At 39.6% G+C, this 27,373-nt stretch overlaps 1 long non-coding RNA gene across 1 annotated transcript; it reads right to left on the bottom strand.

The window, feature by feature from the left end:
* Positions 1 to 2,111: 2,111 nt before the first annotated feature.
* Positions 2,112 to 4,719, bottom strand: LOC132625199 (uncharacterized). Its single transcript, XR_009576695.1, has 3 exons — positions 4,674 to 4,719; positions 4,401 to 4,592; positions 2,112 to 2,332 (listed from the first exon to the last, which is right to left on the bottom strand). It is a non-coding gene; the product is annotated as an uncharacterized LOC132625199 (long non-coding RNA).
* Positions 4,720 to 27,373: the final 22,654 nt, after the last annotated feature.

Here is a 27,373-nt window from a genome sequence, read left to right as displayed (position 1 = left end):
ATGGAAGCAAAAGAGATTAAGAAGATAAATTTCTGAATATTTTTATAGCCCTACTACGTGGGTCCCACCAAAAGACTAACTATCGTTAATGGTATTTTGGATAAGACCAATTATGTGGTCAAGTCACTTACGTGTCTGGTGTACAGCAATTTGGATTTAAATGTTGCCAACAAATATATCATTAGGCCTTATTTTGTTATTTGTAGAAGTAAAAGTGATCGACAATTTATATATCTTTAGGTCTCATTTTCTTTGTAGAAGTAGGACCGACCAGCAACACACACACATACACACACACGATCCGGAATGGCTCAAGTGCTAATGGAGGCAATATAGGGAGGATCTTCAAGCTATGGATGATAGTATGGGTGGAGACTACAAGAGTCCAAGATCCCAAATCCAAAAGCTTATCTCTTAGAGTGGCTACAACTGTAAGCTTGGGTGGTTGAAGGCCGGAAGATGGCTACTTATGCAAAAGAGGCTATTTTCAAAAAACAAGCCATCATCCAAGAAGACCAAACAAGGCCCTTACTTCATTAAGGGTATTATTGTAATATTCTAGTTTAGTCTTCTTTAGCCGAGGAGTATACATACTCTACTTAGTTTATTTCATTAGCAAGCTTATGTATTATGATGAGATGAATACTCTTTTTGAGTGATAGATTTTTTAGATAGGATTAAATTTAGTTAGTGATAGATAATGGTAGATTCCATTGTTGGTTTTGAACCTCATTTCCATTGATTTCATGAAGAGTTGTTCATTTGTGGATTCAATAGAATTTTTCTTGCCTTGAATTCAAATAGTTTAGGTTCTGTTTATTAAATCCAATTGGAAGGGTCAAGGTTTGATATATCTATGTTTGTACATAGATTCATTATCATTAGGGTCTAGCTTCTATCCCTCTTTTCTCATCCCCTTTTCTTCAATTCTCATCCCAATTTCTTGTTATCCATTAATTCTGCATTTTAGGTATTGATTTGGCATTCCCCCAAATTGATTCGTATCATTTGGTATCAGAGAAAATTTGAGGAGTTGCTCTATCAATTTTTCAATCATTGGTTGAACAAAAAAAAGTAGAAATTAAAAAAAAATAGAAAATTGTTGTTGTTTGGTTGATTTGAAGATAGAATCAAGTTCCTTGCGGTCAAATCCATCTAGATCTCGAATTTGGGAGTGTTTTGGAAAATCACCATTGAAGATCTTCATGCTTTTTAAAGAACTCCAAATGGGTCTTGGTGTGTCACGACCCGACTAGGGGCCATGACCGGTACACGGGGCTAACCACCGAGCACCGCTCATACCACTATTCATAATACTTATCCTGCGCTCATTCATCAATCTCATGCTTCTAATCATAGAGAAACCATTTTCACTTTGAAACATAATTACCTTTATATACATAAGCCCTTTAGCTATCAAAAGAATATACATATACAAATGGGGAATTGTGAGACCATACTACCTACACATACATATCTACGAGCCTCTATAGAGTACTAGACATATGGACAGGACAGGACCCATCGTGCCCAAAACATATATATATACAGGCAAAATAGTAAATCAGTAGCACCTTTGGAATAATAGAGTGCTCTCAAAATCTGCTGATAGCTCCTATGAGTCTGGATCACCTCCCTGTCTACCTGTGAGCATGAACATAGCGTCCAAGGAAAATCACATCAGTACGAGCATTGTACTGAGTATGTAAGGCATGAATGAAATGAACATAATAGAGAAATCATAAGACATAAGGTGAAAACATAACCTGCTTAGCCTTTAAGAGTAAATACATTTTAAACATATCACATACATCGATCTATCATATATATAATCCTCGTTTACCCGCGTACGGGTACCATCATTCGACCACTAGTGGTGTCATGTCCGGCCCTCTAGGCACGGTTGTCACGCCCCAAAACCCACCCTAGACGTGACCGGCATCCGACGTCATGAACAACATCGGAAGAACCTAAACGACATAATAATAATACTTGAACCCGCCAGGTTCAATATTCGCCTCCAACAATTTATAAATTAAATGTAACACATGAATTAAATCAGCGGAAGTCTTTATAAGCAATGGCCATCAACGTGGAAAACACCCATTAAGTCGTACGAGACTTTTGACAATCTACCAACAATTCTGACAACTATCTATGGAGCTTCTAAGAGACATAACAATCGTCAAACTTCGGGACGCAGCCCGGAAATCTAGAATAATAAATGAAACGGAAAGTGTCCCACGAACAAGGATGTGGGCTCACCAAATCCACAGCAGTAGCAAGTCCTATTAAGCGTCGAAAGTATCACGAACCTGCTCTTCTTCGTTACCTAACATACCACCAAAAACAACAATGGTATGCCTGAGTACTTTTGTACTCAGTGAGTGCCTCGGGGACAACAAGTATTATGAAAATAAAATATAATAATATATAAAGAAATCAGTTCTGAAAAAAGATAGCATAAAAACAGCCATTCCACTTTGTGATTCTCAATATCATTTGTTAAACAGTTTACAAATCCATTAATCAATATAGAAACAAGTATTCAACATGTGTATCTCCATAAGAATTATCAAAAATCGATTATGAAGTCTTTTGTAAAGTTACAACTTTTAATTATGCCTTTCAAATTGATCATGATTGTCAACAACGGTTCCATGAGAGATTACGAATATTACACATATACGAATATTTTACATACTGACACAAGCCCAAGAATCAATCACATCGAGGGAATGACCGTAGGGTTCCCTTGTCACAACTCACCACACCGAATTATAAAGTCTCGGTGACCACTCATCCTCCCGAATGGCTAGGCATAAACACACCGGGATATGAAATCCCCGGTAACCACTCATCCTCCCGAATGGCTAGGCACACTGCGCAATACACCGAAATATAGATTCACGGTGGCTACTCTTCCTCCCGAATAGCAAGGCCATTAATGCACCCCAGGTAGCGAACCCGGGAGTGGCCACTCCTCCTCCCGAATGGCAAGGCAATTAATACACTAGGATCCATAGTGGCTACTCCTCCTCCCGAATAGCAAGGAAAACAGAACAACAAAGTCCATGGCATAGAAGCCGATTCACCAATTGTCTCAAAGCAGTCATACCATCAATAACATTTAAGTTCATTACACATATCGATCAACGAAGGACATATCAATTTAACTCTTTACCATTTACCATGCCAAGAATTTCACTTACGAATTCAATATCACTACAAGCCACTCACAGGAAACAAGATAGAAAGCAAGCCACTCCTAGGCAAACTAATCAATCAATCGATACTCCTGGTTAGGAAACCACGGAGGCTAATCGTCCTCTGGACAAACACAACTTTACCATACAGTTACAAAAACACAAACAAAAATACAAATAATGTCATATTACTAAATTATCAATTATGGCTTAGGGCCGAACCTCACTTCTCAAGTCATCATCCCAAATAGAGGCATTTCAACTTACCACCGATTGAGAATCTTATTCAAATATCTTATTCAAATTTCAAGTTTAAGAAACCCATTTTACAACAAAACAAGTTGAAGGTCTAACCTTTAGAAGATTTAAGTTCAATCATCCAATAATGGGGAAAAGCGAGTTTCACAAAGTAGTATAGTTCGTGTAAGGTTCGATGCGGGCTTGACCCTACACACGCATGACCTTGTCTAAAAGAAATCATCTTTGTAGTCAAATTATCATTACGGAGCATTATGCCATATTGAAAGGATAAGTTATTCCGACCAATGTTTGAAAACGTATAACTTCTTTACGAAAGATTTCCATGTCTTAAATCATCAATGAGAATATCATTACCAACCCTTAACCATCATTATTAAACATATCTTATAGAGGAAAACATTCATAATATCACATACATATATAGGGTTTGTTACAATCTAGGTTTAATGTGGGTTTGTCCCCTCACACACATTAACCACCATTTAAACATGAATTAGAGTTCAAGGAACATGAAAAGATTTCTTTTCCTTTCATTCAATAAAGGATCTTGAATAATATTTATACTTCCAAATTCAAGAACAACAACAATCACAACAATTATTTTATATCAATATCCAACTAATTCTATCCATTTAATCATACCAAAACAGCACACAAATCATTTGATATCCAAAAATCATAACCGAGCTTTCAATGTCATTTTCTCTATTCTAACCCGTCAAATCTATCAATGATAAGGGTAAGAACATTATTAAAATCTTAGACATACATTAGGGTTTTGTATGAGAAGTTCACCCTTTCTATTCAATAAAGAACCTTCAAGAAAAGAAGTCATGCATTCCAAAATAAGATTTTTCAAAAGAGACATACGAATCAAAATCAAAGAGTTTATAAAAAAAATCGATCAAAAGAGTATGTTCAAAAGAGGCATACCTTAATTTGTTAAACAAGATTTAACAATTCACTTTTCTATTGAAGAACACCCAAAACCTAGCTTGAATCACTTTGGAAGGAAATATGTTGCAAACCCTTAATTGCTCCAAAACCTGAATTAAAGACTTGAATTTTGGAGAAGATTTCCCAAATCTTGATTCTTGAATCTTGAGATGGGTTTTCTTGAAAACCCTATATTAGGAATGATGATTTATTGTTTAGATTACAAGGATATATGTTAGAATTGAGTTGGAATAATTAGAATGGACTTACCTTGGTGTTCTTGATGTTGGAGGAGAGTAGGAGGTCGTTCTAGGGTTTGAACGAATGAAAAATAATGAGTTGAACTGATATGGACGAATATATATTGTTCTGTGAAAGTGAAATTTACGACCTGAACACTGCTGGTCGTAAAGTCAGTTTACGGGCCGTAAATTGATTTACGGACCGTATTCTGCACTTTGGACTGCACTGTGTCGCTTCAGTAAAATGGCCATAACTCCTTGCACAGATGTCCGTTTGACCCCCGTAAGATACCGTTGGAAAGGTATTTCAATTCTCTTCAACTTTCATCAAGGAAGTTTTCCCAAATTCGAAATACGTTTTGAAATACGGGCCGTAAAGGGAAATACAGTCCGTATTTAACCATATGACCTCAAAATGTCAAATTCCAGAATGTTCAGAAATTCTTGGTTTCAGTTTACGGGCACTGTTCATGGTCGTAAATTGAAATACGGTCACTGTTCATGGGTGTAAACCACCATATCACAACTGAACAGAAAAATTTCAATTTCCACATTCTTTATCTGATGTTCTAAGTCTAGGATCGTGGTCAAAACTGTCGTTAAAGGTACGGGGTGTTACAACGGTGTAATCATAAGCAGCCCGCATTAGCGGTGACATGTCCGGCCATCTAGGCGCGGTGGAATCATATGCAGCCCGCCTTCGCGGTGACATGTCTGGCCATCTTGGCACGGTGGAATCGTATCATCGGATACATCTCATAAACTCATCATAAAACATACATTAGAGTCCCAAGATAATCTATAACCATGTCGGGGTGACGTAAGGTCGAGAACCCCCAATTCTATTATGGAAGAATCATAACCATCATACCTCACCTTGAAGGAACTAGTATCATAAGGTGGGTCTAGCAATAATAATCAATGTCATATCGGGCTTTAGAATTCCTAGACTTAGGATCCTCATTACCATTATCGAATTCATCACCCATCTCTTATTCCTTGCCTCAGAAGATGCTCTATATAACGTTGACTCATATTTTCCGAAATGTAAGAAAGTCATGGAAAGAAAAGGGAATTCATTTCATGAGAATCATGCCTTAGAAGGAAGGGACTAGCCTTACATACCTTTTTGTCTGGCTACTCTATCACTTGAACGTTCTCTTCCAATGCTCACGTGTCTACCTTTAAGAGAGTCCATATTAATATTAGCTAATCGATCACATAAACATGCTTAACTAAGGTTAGAGAAAATTGGGCAGCATTTCCTTTGTCCATACAACTTTCTCCATATCATATTTCAACTCCCAAACGTCTATAATAACATTCATAATATCCTAAGAAATAATCTCCATTCGCTTACATTATCCACTAGTGGTGTCATGTCCGGCCCTCTAGTGCACTACTACATTTACTCATATACAATGTTTATCCCATGTTCTCAATGTCATTTGTAACAAGATTCTATTCATAATACATCAAGAGTCATGATTCATGTCAACTATTATTCAAGAATACCATTGATTCTACATTTAAGCTCCATATTCTATGTTCTTCCATAATCCAAGTCTTTCAACCCCTCAATACCCTCAATGATAAGAAATAAACATAAAACTCACCTTAAACACTTGGGAACAAGCCTTGAGTCACTCTACTCCATTAGAATGGAATCCTTCACTTGCATGCCAAGGAAATTCTTACTCTCCACAAACCCTAATAGGCCTCATAGTATATGAATCTCTTAAATCTTGGCTTTTGCTCTTGATTTCTTGGTATAGATTGTTGTAGAAATAAAGAGAGAGTTTTAGAGGGTTCTAGAGAGATATAAGGTCTGTTCTTGCGCAAAATAATGAAATAAAACATGGGAGCTTATATTTATAATCAGGGCCGGAAGCTTCCAGATCCGCGGGTCGACGAGCAGGGTCGACGGCTCATCGGCGTGCACCATCGATTCTCTGCCTGAGAGGTCTGATCATAGAACCTCGTCGACGGTGCCGGGAGACAGCTCGTCGACGTGTCGACGGTCCGTCCCTTGGGCCGTCGACGCTGACAGCTGTCAGCAGTTTCCTGAACTGCTTCGCTTTGCTCAGATTTGATTCGTTTCACTTTCAATTTCCTCAAAATGTCAAGAATACATACTTATACACCTGTACACATACCAAGCAAAATACCTCAGGACCAAAACTCTGGTGCGGACTACCATACCGAAGGTATACACCACCAATAAGCCGAAATCTCCTTGAAATAAAATGGGAGGTGTAACATGGTGATTGAGGTTAAATTGAAGGTTAATTTTTATTGGGCTTTGTTCTACATATTAAGAGAAACCTAGATCTGTAATTTGGAGGAAAAACAAGGTGATTTGAAAATGGGGTGTTCTTCATGTTCTTGAGCATCTTAATATCTTCGTAGTGAAGAAGAAGGCCAAAAAAAGGAGTTTGATCCAAAGAAATTCACCGAGCTGTGAAAAGTTACTTTTCCAGCCCAAAAAGGAAAGATCCTAGGTTTAGTGGGCCCAATACTTCAGCACAATTCAGAAAATTTGGCCCAAAGTTTAAGAAATCGGGTATAGAGACCCGTGTGTGGCACGCGCGTCGCACAATTAACGCGCGTGGTCACATCAGGCGCTGCACGCTCGCCCTGCGTCTAAAGTGGGTGGGACAAAATTTTGCAGAAATCAGGCGCATGAAGTCCACTTTCAGAGGCATATTTTTGCGTGTTACCCCCGCGACGTGTGGCCAATGCTTGAACATAAAAAAAAAGTTTCAATTTTTTTTCCTAAGTGTCCAAAATGGTTTAAATCTTTCCTAATCTATTTTCTTTGATCTTCCAAGCTAATTAACACTAGTAATTGACCTTACTTAGTTGTTGATTAGTTCTTGAGTCCTTAATCTTATTTCGTGCCAATTCTTTCAAGCTTTTATCATTTTAACCTCGTCGAAACTTCTTTGGCTCAAGTCCTTTCGTTTAATCGAGGTGTCCTTCTTTCAATTAACGAGAATCTATTGTTACGGTTCGCTTTTACGCGGGTTAAGGCATAAAAGTTACTATGAGGTTGTTGGTGCTCTAATTGAATTTTATATTTTATAGAGTCGCCACCTAATTTATTATGGAAAACTAGGACATCCAGGTTAAAGATTTTTGCAAAAGTAAGTAAAAAACTTTTGGACCAAAGTTTGAGGTAAGGGTTCGAGTAATTCCCTAGGGAAGGTTTTACGCACCCTAGTATTAAATATCCGTAGAATACGGTTGATCTACGAGCTTCAATGTGTCATTAATGTATTTATTTACAAACGTGTTTAGTTTTTCCACAAAAATGTCATATAATTTCAAATCATAATTTTAAGAAAAATTTGGAAAAAGTTCCCCTTATAAAAGGGGTTTTGGTTTAGAAAAATCCCCGCAAGTGTTCAACTCACTTTGTTGCCGGACTAGGACACATCCGGGATTTCTCCCGAGTAGGGTCGCTACTATTCTATCCTGCGTCCGGGCAACCCGCGTCCGGGACAATATTAGAGTATACAAACTGATCAGGTGGTTATGTGTATATAACGCCTCACCTTTCCCTATACCCATATACATATATATAGATATATCGTATACATATATAATATACGTAGCATCCATGAGAGCCCAAATAAAAGTTACCACTTTATCGGAGTGACGTATGGTCGGTAACCTCTGATTTATATTATGGAACAATCATCATCGCTATATCTCACCTTGAAAGAAGTGTGTGTGAAAATGAAATAAATGAAGTGGGATCACACATATATAATCAGAAACTATTTCAACTCGTCGGCACTTCCACGGACACTTTCACGGTCCGTGGAACATTTCACGGTTCGTAGAACTGGTCGTGGTTCACCACTGGCCAGTCATCATCTCTGCTGGGTATTCCACGGACCAACATACGGTCCGTGGAAAGTTTCACGGTTCGTGGTTGTGGCCGTGGAACTCACAGCTTTTCCGAAGTTGTTCTCGTCATTTCGTTTGATCTCCAATCCTTATACAATCTTCTTAACACTTGTTTACCACTTCAATACCAATCTAAGGGTCGTTATAACTCTTTCCAAAGCATCACTAAATCATCATTAGCTCGTTACTCATAAATCCTTTCCGATACATCTCGTATGTCTCGCCTTCTCTTGGCAAACTTTCTTCTCTTACTTCAAATGCCTTTGAAATCTCATTTAGAATCATCAAATGTTATTTCTTACTTATAAAAACATCGCATACGTCGTACCCTTCATCAGTCTATTCACTGTGCATGAACGGAAAATTTTCCGAGGTGTAACAATTTCCAAGTCCGAATCTCTATAGCTTGCAGTAATCCCCCAGGCTTTTGATGCTCAGTTTTCACCTGTTGACAATTAGGACATTTTGCTACAAACTCCGTTATATCCTTATTCATTCCATCCCACCAATATAAATATTTAAGATCATGATACATCTTTGCCGCTCCTGGGTGGACAGAATAACGAGAATGATGGGCTTCCTCGAGGATCTGTCGATGTAATCCTGCAACATTCGGAACACATAATCTGTCTTGAGGCCTGAGAACTCCTTCCGCAGGAACTTCAAATGGTGACTTCTCCTTCTGAGGAAGCACATCTCTATAATGGACTAACACGGGGTCCTCATATTGGCACTTTTTTACCTCCTCTACTAAAGATGACACCGTTGGGTTCTGGGCAGTAACTTCCGTACTACTCGAGTCCACTAAGCGAACTCCTAGGTCGGCCAGCTGTCGAAGCTCGTGGACTAGCTCCTTCTTCTCCGGAAAAACATCACACAAACTGCCCATGGATTCACGGCTAAGAGAATCGGCTACCACATTCACCTTTCCAGGATGATATAAGATACTCACATCATAGTCTTTCAATAGCTCCAACCACCGCCTTTGCCGCAAATTCAATTCCTTTTGCTCAAAAATATACTGGAGACTCTTGTGATCTATATAAATATCCACATGAATACCATATAAATAATGTCTCCACATCTTGAGTGCATAAATAATCGCAGCCAACTCAAAGCCATGAGTCGGGTAGTTTTTCTCGTGTTTCCGCAACTGCCTTGAAGCATAAGCAATAACTTTGTCATGCTCCATCAACACACAACCTAGCCCAATACCTAAAGCATCACAACAGATAACATAGCCCTCCGATCCTTCGAGAAGAGTCAGGACTGGGGCCGAAGTCAATCTATCCTTCAACTCCTAAAAGCTGCGCTCACAAGCGTCAGTCCATTGAAATTTTGCCGATTTCTGAGTCAGCTTCGTCAGTGGTGCCGTAATAGAATAAAATCCTTCCACAAATCTTCTATAGTAACCGGCCAACCCCAGAAAACTACGGACCTCCATGGGCATTGTAGGCCTCGGCCAATTCTTGACAGCTTCAATCTTATGGGTATCTACTCGAATACCGTCGGCTGAAATAATATACCCCAGAAAAGTTATAGAATTCAGCTAAAATTTGCATTTCGAAAATTTGGCATATAACTCCCGAGCCCGAAGAATTCCAAGGACAGTAGGTAGATATTCTGCATGCTCTGCCTCCGTTCGAGAATATACCAAAATATCATCGATGAACACAATCACGAACAAATCTAGGAAAGGCCTGAATACATTATTCATCAAATTCATGAATACCGTTGGGGCGTTAGTCAATCCAAATGACATTACCCGAAACTCATAATGGCCATAGCTAGTTCTGAAAGATGTCTTTGGAATGTCTTCTTCTTTAACCCTCACTTGGTGGTATCCAGATCTTAGGCCTATTTTTTAAAACCACTTGGCACCTTGCAATTGATTGAATAAATTATCGATCCTTGGAAGTGGGTATTTATTTTTATGGTTACCTTTTTCAATTGCTTGTAATCAATGCATATGCGTAAGAATCCATCTTTCTTCCTTACGAACGACACGGGCACTCCTCATGGCGATGAACCGGGCCTAATAAAGCCTTTTTCAAGCAGATCTTTCAGTTGCGCCTTTAAATCCTTTAATTCAGCAGGGGACATGTCACGACCCAACCCCGTGGGCCGCGGCTGGCACCCTAGCTGGGTACCCGTACATACCTACCTGACCGAATTTCGTATCGTATAGATTTGTTTTTTTCAAACGGATATTACAGAAGTAGGCCGATACAGATACGGCACGCGCGCAAACATATATATATACCTGAACATGCAGACATTTACAGATAAGCCGATAAGGCTAACATACAGACGAAACCCGTAACCCACACATCTATCTACAGGCCTCTACAGACATACAGAATCATATGACGGGACAGGGCCCCGCCGTACCCAGAACTTCCATACATACAGAACATACGGAAAACAAAAGATATATATACCAAAGTACACGCTCCGAATCAAAAGGAGCTCTTCAAGATAGCAGAACCTATGCCCTAGACTGGCGGCGTGTCACCGAGTGCGCCTGTACCTGCGGGCATGTAACGCAGCCCCCGAAGAACCGGGGTCAGTACAAAAATGTACCGAGTATGTAAAGCAGAAATATATCAAACATAATCATGATCTGGACCGGAAGCGCATAAATATACTAGACTGGCTCATAAGCCGGACAGACAGAGTCATAGTCCCGACAGACGGACATAATCATGGTCCAGACAGACAGAATCAGAATCCATACGGACATACAGAATCGGAATCCATACGGACATACAGAATCGGAATCCATACGGACATACAGAATCGGAATCCATACGGACATACAGAATCAGAATCCATACGGACATACAGACATAGTCGTAGTTCAGACGGACAGACAGAAGTATACCTGACAGAATTATGCATGCAGAGTAGTGTAGAGTCATACTGAATCATACAGAATCATACAGAGGCATGTGCTTATATACATACTGATGGCACATGCATACAGACATACAGATCCCGGCCCTGTCTGGGGGCGCGGTAAACAGAACCCGGCCCTCTTAGTACGGGACGCGGTGGACAGACAGAATCAGATCAGATCATATGCCATCCTGGCCGCCATCCCCATACACAGATCATAGTATCATACAGACATACAGATCCCAGCCCGTACGCCGACGGACGCGGTGAACAATGCAGAGAAATATGCACGATAACAGAACCTGGCCCGGGACGCAGTGAAGGAATGCATTGAGACAGCCACGAACAGATCCATGGGAAACCACATACATACAGACTCACATACAGACTCAATCAGACTAAAGGGTGCCAAACGGCGATCCAAAATCAGAGTATACGGATAGTATGCATAGTACGCGCCTATATCCTACTTGGGAAGGCACGACAGATTATTATCAGAATCGGATTCTCAGATGTTCAGAAGTTATTTTATAAGAATTTCATAAAAATAGTTGTATCATAATGAAAATAATAGTTCAGATGGTTTCTGAGAAAATCGGACAAAACGGAAGTATTTAAAGTATTACAGAAGAAATCAGGCCTTGCGGGCCCGCCTCGGACCAACTCGAGGCAACATATGTAAGTTATCGCTAATAGACCTTATGAGGTCAACCATAATTGTTTGGAAGTGTTCCGACTCCGTTTAGGGGAGTTTTGTACAAAAATTCACTTTAAAGGCAATTTGTAAGAAAATAGCTTCAATTGAATTGAAGGAATTGGAGCGGTTTTCCGTCTCAAATTCCGGGGAACGGAGTCGTACTTAAGGCTCGCGGCCGAGCCTATCACATCCAGAACATGCCTAGGAACAAAGGAAAATGCTTCACATACCTCGATAGCGCCTTACGGTCGCTTGGCGTCTATCCCAATCTCGTCCAAAATCTAGAAATGGTCAAGTTTACCATTTGTTAGTTTCAAACTTTTCAATAATCCAACTTAACACATGTTTGCCTACCGAAATTTCGGCAGCATTTCCTCTGTATATAAGACATCCCCGAGACTTAGCTCGGCTCAATTCACTACACAACAACCCAGAACAACAGCAAAAACAACAACAGACATTAAAACACACACTATGGCATCACTAGCCATCGTTTCGGCATAACGACACATCTTTCGTTTCAAACTTACATTTCCAAACCAAACATGTTATTTTGATATTCATCACCCATCAAATTCATTACAACATACATCGGAAGCATCCATACCATTTTCACCCAATATTCATAAGGTATGCGAACATTCAAACTTTCCATTAAGCCACTACTTTTCCAATTTTTCCTAACCTTCAACATACAAGTTCATTATACATTTCCATCTTCCAAATTCATCCACAATAATCATAATTTTCCTCTTGATACTTTCATTTCCTTTTTTACAAAAACCATAACAAAGTTGTATGTTTTCCTACAACAACTTAATAACCATTAAGTTCCTTCACTCTCCTCACATAATCCATGATTAAAACAACCAAAATATTAATTTAAATCAGTCCATCAATTTCAATTAAAACAGCCCCTCACCCATAAATTTCAACAAAACAACAAACGAGTTTATAATGCTGTTTTCTCCGTTCTAATTCGTTAAAACTCTAAATAAACACTTTAATAACATAAAAGGAATTTTATAAATACCTTATCAGAAGATCCACCACGAAAATTTCATCCCCCAAGACTAATATTTATCTCAAATTGAAGGCAACGCAACGTACAACGTTTTTCTCTTCATGAGCTTCGGGATTCGGAGCTCAGATTTTGATCAAAATGATCTTCTTAGCCTTGAAGTTTTCTCTCTCTCTCTCTCTAATGGAATTTTCTTGATCTTTTCTGATCTGAAATGTGGAGGAGGAGGCTGAAAACTCCCTTAAATAATAAGGAAATGGGCCTGATCCGGATTGGAATCGGGTTGGGCCCATTTCACTGCCCAGCTTGACCTTTCCGCCTTAAAATGTCCATATCTCCTTGTACCGACGTCACCTGGGAGCCCACGACCTACCGTTGGAAAGCTATTTCAATTATCTACAACTTTTATCTCTGGGCATTTTCCCAAATGCTAAACTTATAATGCCGTTTTTGCCCCTCCAAGTCAGGTCATCCGAAAACGTTTTCTTAAAAATATTCGTTTGGAGGGCTTCCACTTTGATTTGGCCCCAGGGCCCTTCACGGGTTGTGTTTAACTTTACATATACGATTCATATAACTTTTCACATGTCCCAAAAAAAATATTGATGTGTGGGCCCCACCTCAGCTTACAAATAATTCGACGTTCGAAAATGCCGGATATAACATTCTCCCCCCCTTTAGAACATTCGTCCTCGAATGTTCGATTGACCTTAGCGGGCCTCGTGACACTTCGGGGAGGTTCCTTCCTTTCTTTCAAAATTCCTTTCAACTTTACGATTGCTATCAACATCTTTCACCTCTTGTCACACTTCTCGGTTCCTTACAACGTTATCATAATTTCATGTTACATCAAACAGGTTCATAACTAGAGCCAGACGCACAAAAGCATATCGGATAGATTCATAGTCGAAGCCAGATGTACGGAAGTATGTCGGACAAACATGAGATCGGAGTCAGACGTACAAAGAGGTATCAGCCAGATTCGAAATCAGAATCAGACGTACAAAAATGTATCAGACAGAGTCGTAATCAGAATCAGACATACGGAGATGTATCAGACAGACGCGTGATCAAAATCAGACGTACAGAGATGTATCAGACAGATTCATATCCAGAATCAGACACACAGAGGCGTGTCAGACAGATTCGTAATCAGAGTCAATCGTATAGGGGTGTGTCAAACAGAAACGTATTCAGAATCAGATGTACAAAGATTTATCAGACGGGAACATAATCGAGTTCAGAAGTACAAAGGCGTAATAGGCAGAGCCTTATCAGAATCGGGGGTGCAGAAGTATAACAGATAGGATCTGAATTAGAATCAGATCACTCCTATTAAGGCTCCAGTGTTTTATGAAAATTTCCCTTATTTGTAAACTTGTTCGCCAAGTTATCATACAAATCGTCTTACGTGTCGCTTATCGACCTTTTCAAAGATTCCGCTTATTCACACTTCTTATCTTTCATCTTTCCTACTATCCATACTCATTTTCTTTTTAAGACATCGTCATACCAGACCGAGTTATAATGGAATAGGGGTTTTTCTATCCTTTGATGACATTCGAATCCCCGTCTCCGCGTCGTTTCATGTATTCGGTTTAGTAAAACCTTTCGTCTATCACAACATTAGTTGCCGGGACACGGCTCTTGATCCATATGGGCACCAAACGAAAATTATACACACACACATACACACATACAGATATATTTACTAGTATCTTACTGGCGAACGTCTCTGACTGTTATTCAAATCCGCTCAATTTCCCGAGCGGTGTTGCACCTTTTCTTTTTGCCCATTTAGTCCGCCTCGTTCTGCGCGACTCCTGTAAGGGCACTAATTACTCCACACATTCTCTTTTCCTTTAGATTACCCCAAATTTTCATTTATATCTATCATACTTACACTTGTGCAAAATTTTGCATTACTTCCCAGGGGGGTCACCCATCCCAGAATTGCTCTGGCTTGAGCACGCTTAACCCCGAAACTTTCATGCATTTTGACGCGTTAGGGCTGATATAATTTCGTCAATTGCCCTGCAGGACCTTTGTCACATAATTTTAGGGCAAATCGGGGTCTTAGCAAATTTTCGGAAAATTTTTGTAGCGGGTCCCACCCCCGGCTAAGTTGCACAATTACCATATTGCCTTTCTGAATCTCCGATATTCACTTTCATACACATATACATACAATTACAGACAGGCCACAGATTTAAGTCTTCGTCCCACGAATTCCGTCTCCAAATAGTCGGTGAAATCTGATAAAATATCACCATAAGGTGCTCTCCAACCACCGACAGAAGAAAATTAATTCCGACAAGTATCGCAGAACCTGTTTGTACTTACTTTATATATATTTACTTCCATATCTCTGGAAAAAAATTTGGGCAGAGGTTCCTCTGTATTTCTTACTATCCGAAACCTGTACACAAGAAATACCAACCATGCCTCACAGGGCCAACACATATACGCATATATATATACATCATATCATGTCGTCTCGTAGCCACACGGGGCTAACAATTACAGATAAAATTATACAGATGTCGAGGCTTACCTCACATGCCCAACTCGAACAACATCGGAGGCTTCTTCCTGTTCACTTTTCTGTTCAATCTTCAACTTTATATTTCTACCACACATCAACCAACTTCTCCGACACACAGCTTTCATATTATTGCTTACCTGAGTACTGTGCGGCCTCCAATATCATCAGCCATTGCCTTCTGTCGATGCCGTCCTTTGGCTGAAAGTAAAAGTTAGTCGAAAGGAATTCATATCCTACAGCTGGCTCTATCGCATGATCTAAGATTCAAAGAAAGGTAACATCCTAGATGCCCAGTAGCTTCCTGTTTATAGATGTGGTGCACAACACATCGATAAACAAGACTCTACTAGACACGGCCTGTAGACATTCCGAGGACTAACCGCTCTGATACCACTTCTGTCACGACCCAACCCCGTGGGCCGCGACTAGCACCCTAGCTGGGTACCCATACATACCTACCTGACCGAATTTCGTATCGTATAGATTTTTTTTTTCAAACGGATATTACAGAAGTAGGCCGATACAGATACGGCACGCGCGCAAACATATATATATACCTGAACATGCAGACATTTACAGATAAGCCGATAAGGCTAACATACAGACGAAACCCGTAACCCACACATCTACCTACAGGCCTCTACAGACATACAGAATCATATGACGAGACAGGGCCCCGCCATACCCAGAACTTCCATACATACAGAACATACGGAAAACAAAAGATATATATACCAAAGTACATGCTCCGAATCAAAAGGAGCTCTTCAAGATAGCAGAACCTGTGCCCTAGACTGGCGGCGTGTCAACGAGTGCGCCTGTACCTGCGGGCATGTAACGCAGCCCCCGAAGAACCGGGGGTCAGTACAAAAATGTACCGAGTATGTAAAGCAGAAATATATCAAACATAATCATGATCTGGACCGGAAGCGCATAAATATACTAGACTGGCTCATAAGCCGGACAGACAGAGTCATAGTCCCGACAGACGGACATAATCATGGTCCAGAGAGACAGAATCAGAATCCATACGGACATACAGAATCGGAATCCATACGGACATACAGAATCAGAATCCATACGGACATACAGAATCGGAATCCATACGGACATACAGAATCAGAATCCATACGGACATACAGACATAGTCGTAGTTCAGACGGACAGACAGAAGTATACCTGACAGAATTATGCATGCAGAGTAGTGCAGAGTCATACTGAATCATACAGAATCATACAGAGGCATGTGCTTATATACATACTGATGGCACATGCATACAGACATACAGATCCCCGCCCTATCTGGGGGCGCGGTAAACAGAACCCGGCCCTCTTAGTACGGGACGCGGTGGACAGACAGAATCAGATCAGATCATATGCCATCCTGGCCGCCATCCCCATACACAGATCATAGTATCATACAGACATACAGATCCCGGCCCGTACGCCGAGGGACACGGTGAACAATGCAGAGAAATATGCACGATAACAGAACCTGGCCCGGGACGCAGTGAAGGAATGCATTGAGACAGCCACGAACAGATCCATGGGAAACCACATACATACAGACTCACATACAGACTCAATCAGACTAAAGGGTGCCAAACGGCGATCCAAAATCAGAGTATACGGATAGTATGCATAGTACGCGCCTATATCCTACTTGGGAAGGCACGACAGATTATTATCAGAATCGGATTCTCGGATGTTCAGAAGTTATTTTATAAGAATTTCATAAAAATAGTTGTATCATAATCAAAATAATAGTTCAGATGGTTTCTGAGAAAATCGGACAAAACGGAAGTATTTAAAGTATTACAGAAGATATCAGGCCTTGCGGGCCCGCCTCGGACCAACTCGAGGCAACATATGTAAATTATCGCTAATAGACCTTATGAGGTCATCCATAATCGTTTGGAAGTGTTCCGACTCCGTTTAGGGGAGTTTTGTACAAAAAGTCACTTTAAAGGCAATTTGTAAGAAAATAGCTTCAATTGAATTGAAGGAATTGGAGCGGTTTTCCGTCTCAAATTCCGGGGAACGGAGTCGTACTTAAGGCTCGCGGCCGAGTCTATCATATCCAGAACATGCCTAGGAACAAAGGAAAATGCTTCACATACCTCGATAGCGCCTTACGCTCGCTTGGCGACGATCCCAATCTCGTCCAAAATCTAGAAATGGTCAAGTTTACCATTTGTTAGTTTCAAACTTTTCAATAATCCAACTTAACACATGTTTGCCTACCGAAATTTCGGCAGCATTTCCTCTGTATATAAGACATCCCCGAGACTTAGCTCGGCTCAATTCACTACACAACAACCCAGAACAACAACAAAAACAACAACAGACATTAAAACACACACTATGGCATCACTAGCCATCGTTTCGGCATAACGACACATCTTTCGTTTCAAACTTACATTTCCAAACCAAACTTGTTATTTTGATATTCATCACCCACCAAATTCATTACAACATACATCGGAAGCATCCATACCATTTTCACCCAATATTCATAAGGTATGCGAACATTCAAACTTTCCATTAAGCCACTACTTTTCCAATTTTTCCTAACCTTCAACATACAAGTTCATTATACATTTCCATCTTCCAAATTCATCCACAATAATCATAATTTTCCTCTTGATACTTTCATTTCCATTTTTACAAAAACCATAACAAAGTTGTATGTTTTCCTACAACAACTTAATAACCATTAAGTTCCTTCACTCTCCTCACATAATCCATGATTAAAACAACCAAAATATTAATTTAAATCAGTCCATCAATTTCAATTAAAACAGCCCCTCACCCATAAATTTCAACAAAACAACAAACGAGTTTATAATGTTGTTTTCTCCGTTCTAATTCGTTAAAACTCTAAATAAACACTTTAATAACATAAAAGGAATTTTATAAATACCTTATCAGAAGATCCACCACGAAAATTTCATCCCCCAAGACTAATATTTATCTCAAATTGAAGGCAACGCAACGTACAACGTTTTTCTCTTCATGAGCTTCGGGATTTGGAGCTCGGATTTTGATCAAAATGATCTTCTTAGCCTTGAAGTTTTCTCTCTCTCTCTCTAATGGAATTTTCTGGATCTCTTCTGATCTGAAATGTGGAGGAGGAGGCTGAAAACTCCCTTAAATAATAAGGAAATGGGCCTGACCCGGATTGGAATCGGGTTGGGCCCATTTCACTGCCCAGCTTGACCTTTCCGCCTTAAAATGTTCATATCTCCTTGTACCGACGTCGCCTGGGAGTCCACGACCTACCGTTGGAAAGCTATTTCAATTATCTACAACTTTTATCTCTGGGCATTATGCCCAAATTCTAAACTTATAATGCCGTTTTTTCCCCTCCAAGTCAGGTCATCCGAAAACGTTTTCTTAAAAATATTCGTTTGGAGGGCTTCCACTATGATTTGGCCCCAGGGCCCTTCACGGGTTGTGTTTAACTTTACATATATGATTCATATAACTTTTCACATGTCCCAAAAAAATATTGATGTGTGGGCCCCACCTCAGCTTACAAATAATTCAACGTTCGAAAATGCAGGATATAACAGGACATTTGATAGGGAGGAATAAATATGGGCTTAGTATCTGGCAACACATCAATGGTAAACTCAATATCCCATTCTGGAGGAAGGCCTGGAAGCTCGTCCGGGAACACGTCTGGAAATTCATTCACTACTAGAACAGATTGGAGAGTTGGCGGTTTTGCTTCGGTGTCATGAACCCAAACCAAATGATAAATATATCCCTTAGCAATCATCTTCCTCGCTTTAAGATAGGAAATAAACCTACCTCTCGGAGACGATGTATTCCCTTTCTCTTTTAACACTGGTTCTCCTAGAAATTGAAATCGAACCATCTTTGTTCTACAATCAACATTGGTGTAACAGGAGGCCAGCCAATCTATACCATTAATAACGTCAAAATCTAACATTTTCAACTTATGTAAATTAGCCATACTATAGCGGTTGCAAACTACAACCATACAATTCATGTCTACCCGTTTAGCTACCACTGGTTCCCCTACAGGTGTGGACACCTTAAAAGGTTTGATTGGCTCAGGTTTCACCCCAATATGATTAGAAATATAAGGAGTAATATATGACAAGGTAGAACCCGGATCAATCAATTCATACACATCATAAGAGAATTCTGACAATATACATGTGATGATGTCAGGGGAGGACTCAAGATCCTGCCGTCCAGCTAGTATATATATACGATTCTGAGGACCATTGGAACTGGATGCTCCTCCTCTACCTCTACCACGACCCACTGGTGCCTACGAACCTTGCCCCACAAGGCGTACGGATGATGAGGAATCGGCTACTTATCCCGTGGGCTGAACCCTGTCTCTGCCGCCCCGTAATGGACAATCCCGCATCATATGACCATTCTGACCACATGCTTAACAAGCGTCTAAACCTTGGCGGCACTGTCCCGAATGTGGCTTACCACATTAGTTGCACCACGGTTGTGGTAACAGCGATTTCATCTGTCTGGAATCAACTCTATACTGGGAGCCTGAATAAATGGAACGATCAAATCTCTTGCCTGCAAATCGGGAGGGTGCACTGGCCGCTGAATTGCCTGAGTGACTGGAATATTGCTGTCTTCGACTCCCTCTGAACTCGCTAGTGGAACCGGAAGATCTGGCCCTCTTACTATCCCTCTTATTAGATTCATGTTCGCCTCTTTGCGGCTACTGCTGTTCCTCAAAATTTTGAGCATAGGCCTGAATACGAGCAATATCCATTCCGTCCTAGAGCGAGGCCATCAAGCACTCCTTAATCAAACGCGAACCCAACCACTCACGAATCGGTGCACACAGTCTCCCATATCAGCTACCATGGCTGGGCATACCTAGCTAAAGAATTAAAGCGCAGACTGTATTCCTGAGCGCTCATATTCCCATGTCGAATATTCAAGAACCAGTTAGCTCGGGCCCGTTGAACCTCCAGTGGTAAATAATGTCGAAGGAAGGCATCCACAAACTTCCTGCCATACTGGGGGAGGTGCATTTACCCCTCGTGAAGACATCCAAGTGTTGTACCAGCAGACGGCCACATCCCGCAGTCCATAAGAAGCCAATTCAACTGACTCAGTGTCAGAAGCATGCATTAGTCTCAACGTCCTCATCATCTAATCTATAAAGCCCGGGTCTTCATCCGGCTTCGACCCGTAGAATTCTGGAGGATTCAAACTAATAAAATTATGGGCTCTTGTGCTGACCGCTCTATCACCCTGGATCGCGCCCTGCCGCTGTGCCTGAGCGGCAACTAACTGGGTTAGCAACTGAATAGCCTCGGTCATCTGCTAGCCTGAGGCACTTGGCGGAGGAACTGGAGGTACTGAAGCTGGAGCTGAAGCCCCGTCACGCTCCTCTGGTAGGGGTGGAGTAGGAGAGGTCCGAGATGGAATCTCGTTGTGAGACTCACCCTCTTCTATCTCTGCCGGTGGCTCCCGTTCAGTCCTTCTTGTGACCACCGTTTTGCCCTTCTGGGCTGCTGTAGCTTTTCTCTTCATAGGCATTGCTGAAATCATAACACCCGATTAGGTAAAAGGGGAATCCTGATAACACAACTCTATCGCACGATCTAAGATAAGAAAGAAGGTCAATTATTCTTAAATGCCCCGTAGCCTCCTGCTTATAAGTGTGGTGAACTTCACACCCATAAACAGGACTCTACTGGACACGGTTCGTAGACACACCCTAGGACGAACTGCTCTGGTATCACTTTTGTCATGACCCAGCCGGAGGGCCATGACGGGTACCCGGTACTAGCCTACCGAGCACCTCTGGTCTAACATTCCATAACCATTTCTAAGTGGGCCATATAAACAGCTCGGGAATATCATACTAAGCACAGTCATCGATAACAATGTCCATAAGCTTAAGCCAACGAGACTACCAAAATATTATACAGCAAGAAAAACTGAAAAAGCTACTGAACATCTAACACCATACATATGTCTACGATTCTCTAAGTATAATACATGAATCCATAAGACGGGGCAAGATTTCGCCATGCCCAATTATATATATACAAAGGAGTAGTACCAAAAGACTGCAGCTCCGGAACAACTAGAGCACTTCTGAGAAGCCACTAATGGAGCTCCTAGGGATCACACCCGTCTATCTGTCTACCTGCGGGCATCAACGCAGCGTCCACAAAAAAAAGGACGTCAGTACGAATAGTGTACTGAGTATGTAAGGCAAGAGTAACCACATAACAAGAGATACAGAACACAATATGAGATAAGGATAACTTGTATATCTGATTGCCTCTTAAAGCGAATATCATGCATGCTTAGCCTTTTAAAGAAAACATTTCTCATACTTATATAACATAATAGTGTTGTGGAACGTGCAGCCCGATCCATAAATATATTATGTTGCTGCGGAACGTGCAGCCCGATCCATAAATATATTATATTGGTGCGGAACGTGCAGCCCGATCCATACCAATATAGCCCGCGTCCGGGTATCCCATGCTCGGGATGATATCATAGTATACCAACTGATCATATGGTTATGCGTATATAACGCCTCACCTTTCCCCATACCCATATACATATATAATATAAGTAGCATGCATGAGAGCCCAAATAAAAGTTTCCACTTTATCGGAGTGACGCAAGGACGGTAACCTCCGATTTATATTTTGGAATAATCATCATCGCTATATCTCACCTTGAAAGAACAATTATTATAAGGTGAGATCAACAATAATGAATGAGATGAAGAAAATCATGAAATGAGCTCAACAATATCATAATAGCATCAAAACCATAAACTTTGGCATCTCCAAAAATGGAACCATCATCATCATTGTCATCATGGAACATACTTATCTTTAGCATCATTAGAACTTTGAGAATGATGAACTTCTAGCTTTTGGGGAATAAGAACGTCATGAATGCCATATATGGAATCATAACATAGGAGTCATGCCTTTGGAAAGAAACGGACTAGCCTTAACATACCTGATTGATCTCCTACTACTTAACTTAATGCTTATTATCCCGAGCTCGTAAATTTACATTCAAGAGAAATCATACGACTATTAGACTTATCATCATACACCTATCTCAAGTCTTTAAATTAAACTCCTTTAGAATCTGCTAAAATTTGGGCAGCATCTCCACTGTTTATATCCCTAGCCCGAAATCACAGTATCAACAACCAACATAACAAAAACACCACCAACGCCAATAACATAATCATCAATACCAAAATATTCCATAAAACATCTCACACGATGTTTATCCAATTTCTCAACCCACAAATTCATTATAAGACTATTTAATAACACTCTGTCCATAAATAGACCTAAATCAACATCAATAAAAAGAGATTCATACCTTACACCCGCTAGAACCGTAATATCTTCACCTTTCTCCTTGAATCCAAGTCGAGATTCACCGTAATACGATTTTATAACCACAACTATCCGCTGTCCGAAACTAAATTCGGGGATTATACTTGATTTGGGCTTAAAATTTGATGTTGGAAGTTGGGGGGAATTTCCAGAAATTTAGAGAGGTTTTGGGGGTGTTTAGATAAGAAATGAGGGGTAAGCTCCCTTTTATTAAGTTCTAGAGTCTGCTTGGACCGACCTAAAAATTTCTCAGCACGATCGCACTGAGTTGATCCTTGGTCCTCTGCGCGTTCGCGCCACCTCCAGGTGCATTCGTACATAGTTTATTTCTGCCCTGCTAGTCCATCTTAAAACGCTCATAACGTTTGACTCCGATGTCGGATTGATGCGCGGTTTGTTGTGTTGGAAACTAAACTTCCCGAACTTCATTTTAGGCTTTTGTTTCACTCCAAAACTCCTAATATACTAAAATATTTTCCCTCTCCAAGTTAGACCAAAATTATCGTACCAGATCTTACCCAACGTTTCTCCAGAGTTCCGAAAACTCAATATCCTTCATTCACTTGTTCTCTAACCCTTCCATGACCTATTACATAAGCTTGAACCCTCATAATTATAAGATGAGCGCACATGATCTCATATCTCCTCAACAATAATTCCAATGTCCACAATTGGACAACTAACACCTAGCAAATCTCAACGTACAAAAACCACGAGGTGTAACATATACATGCCAAATATATATAAAATGGAGAAGAGAGGGAAAATGAATTTTTAACTGATGGGCTTACCAAGCCCATCAGTGCCATTTTCACCTATTGGTTGGGCCTTCAAAAGACATATCAGCTTCCCTTTATTTATTTCCCCACAGACTTGAACAAGGAAGGTATTGGGCCTTTGGCCCAACGAATTTACGCAATAAGAGAATCCCAATGGACAGTATTTCATGCAAAGCAAAGAGGGGAAATAAGGATTAGCAACTAATGAGCAAACACTTAAACTTTAGCAAAGACTTCTTAATGTAACAAAATCACATAATGAAAAGGTGTATATATTACTTAGTAGCAAACAATTGGGTTGAATATAGCCCACTAAGTATCGGTCTAAAAAAAAAACAAATAGGAGGGGCAGGCCCAAATACAAATAAGACACAGACCCAAACACATGAAAATGCTATGTGAATTGTGTTAAATGGGAGAGAAATCCTAATACAGAAATAAACGAAAATATAAAATTTCCTAAAACCAATCTACCCAGATGGAATTCATCATACCAAACAAGGGTATACAAATTTTCAGCCATATATACCATAGGTAGACACCCATGGAGATGTGAAAATAGCTCACCAAGGAAAGTTTTACCCCCTTTTGCATCTAATGTCGCAAAAGATTCAAGGAGTTTCTAGGAACCCTAGGCATGGCAGACATTTGGGAGGTTCAAACTTAATCCCCAAGTGCTACTTCAACTTCTCCACATATGTATTTGAACCCACAATATAAATAGGAGAAAAACTTAACCCATACTTGTGTATTTTCTGGTAGCTAGATAATTCAAACAGTGTGCATAGTATACAATTCTGGCATTAACCAACTAATATGATGCAAGAAAGACAAGATAACAAGGCACGGTTGATCCCTAACATCAGACTAAAATCTTTAAAGAAGTAAAGAAAACAGGATTATCCAAGTAAGTTAAAAAAAAAATAGGTTTGCAAAGTAGCAAATAAGTCTTAATCCCATCAAGCTAAAAATACCAGTGTCCCACTAGAGTATTGACTTAGAAAATAAGAAAGCCAAATTCCATTAACATAGGTGTGATACCTCAATTAATCAGATCATATATTACCAAATATACTAGGGTATATACCTCCCTATCAATCCCAACTATATATGACAGATAACATGTAAGAAGACAAGGTCCTTTGTGGAAACAATTGGTTCACACACACATCTAAACAACACATAACCCAGACTCCACATAGAAAAGGAGAAAAGAAAAACCAAAGCAACAATTCCGATTCCCAGTAGCTGCTATGTAATAATCTTAGTTAATCAAAATGTGACACATAACTTTCAAGGACTCACTTTTCTTTTTTTTTTCTTTGCCATAAATCAGGTATTACCCTTTCCAACAGAATTACTTATAGCAGTAGTCTCAAAAGAAAACATGACTCTTAAGTTCAAATTCACAATATCAAAATGATCTTCTTAAAAGCCTTGTGAACATTTAAATTAGTCACCAGAAGTGTTATGTGGTTATGTATTAAACTTATTTTTGAGTTGACAAACTTCAGATAGGCAAGTTTATACCCAAGTGACACCAGACAGATTTACAAAGACTCAAACACTTGAACTTTGCAAAATAAAAAATAAAAATACTCTTTCATAAATTTTAAATAATCAAACAAGGGAAGACCATTAAATCTTCAAAGGGGCATATCTCTACCCTTTTACAACCATGCAGGAGCACCAGTAAGCAACAAACAGGATAAAATGAGGATACTTGTGACAGTATTCCATTAGTAAACCACAAAACATTTGAGCTGACAGAAAATTCATGATGACCAGATAGGACTAAAGCCAAAAGCAAGCAACTTATATCCTAATTTCTTAGCGAATAGGTGAAAAGGAAAAACACTTTCTAGAGATAGTGAACAAATCCAGGGCAGTTCAGCCTACTTCTAGACTTATCAAGATTAGTGGTAAGAATCAAGACAATCTGGACAACTAGTGTTAGCAGATTCAAGCCCATTTTACTGTCATTTCACACTTCGCCAAGTTTGTAAGACCTTTTCTATTAGTTAGACACACTGAATGGTGAACAAAGCCTTGTGAAGTATAAGTTCAACTAACAAATACAATTTCAAACAGATTTACAGTGCTTAATATAAGTTTCCATCCCATAATATAGAAACTCAGTCAAACTACATATAAATACCTTTCGAAGGTAAGCAAGTTAAAAGCTAATCCCATAAACATAGTTGATTAAACAAATTAGGTCACTAACTAGGTATGCCTGATTAAATTAAGAAAAAAAATGTGATAGCATGTTGTGGCCAACATCCCAAATTATATCTCAATAGGTTCAAGATTATAAAGCATTATAGTTTCAAGTTTCAGCAATCCTCAATAACAGGTTCTCCTTTTTAGCAAGAAATGATCTAGAAGGGACATTATACACACTATTCAAGTTCACATAAAATATTTTTTGTAGGTTCCCAATTATCCAAGGACAAATATGATAGGAAGTCAATCAGCCTCTCACAAATGAACAACTTAGGCCTTTATTGCTAAGAACCTGTCCAATAGTACTTAGCATATTCCTAATTTCACATATATGACCCTAAACATGAGTTCATTAACCCTAAGTTGAATCAACTTATGTAGTATGATCTCATGATAACAGAAGCAATCAAAAAAAGAAAAGACTTGATACATAGAATCACCTCATGAACCATATACACATATTAGACTGGTCAAAGGAGTCTTAGCTATATAATCCTATACTAAACTTACACAGCAAATGCATCACAAAACAGGCATGTATGAGGTCCTTTTTAGACCAACTACTTAACATAATCTATATAAATTAGACAAATAATTAACTAAGACAACAACTACTGCAAAAATAAATTTAATACATGATTTCTAATGCAACTTAGACATAAAAAAACTGAATCTATGAAATTTTTAAATAGATAAATACATAAAAAGAGAGAAAAGTAGGGATTTTACCTTTTGTTGGTGCAACCTTGTCGAGAATGGGAATTAGAAACCCTTTACTCCCAAATTCAAGCTCAACCACACAACACGAACCGGATTTAAAAATTTTAAACTTCTTAGATTCCTACTTTCAAAGCAGAAATGCCAAAACATGAGTTTAAGTCTATATTTTTTGTGGAAGATTTTTTCTCTATTTAAAAATGTGGGCAAATGCCTCTTTTGATAGCAGTTCTTCAAACCCGTCGAACCTCAACGATGTGGGATAAATCCCAGAAATGGGATTTCCTCATCACAATTCGATATTGTAGGGTTAGGATTACATCAAACCAAAACATCAAAGGCCAAATTTTGACCAAGAAGGCTAATCCTTGGGGTTCTTCAAGAACCAATAGGAATCTCAGATTCAAATCATTACACAACAAAAATAATTAAGAGAAAGCAGTCCATGATCGTTGAAAAATGTAGCTAAAGCATAAAAGGAGGGGCAACCTAACCTCTTTGGTGATCCAACAGCGGCATTTTGT

Source organism: Lycium barbarum, chromosome 12 (genome assembly GCF_019175385.1).
Source record: "Lycium barbarum isolate Lr01 chromosome 12, ASM1917538v2, whole genome shotgun sequence".
In the NCBI taxonomy this organism is placed as follows: domain Eukaryota; kingdom Viridiplantae; phylum Streptophyta; class Magnoliopsida; order Solanales; family Solanaceae; genus Lycium; species Lycium barbarum.
This window is presented reverse-complemented; position numbering and strand designations above follow the sequence as displayed.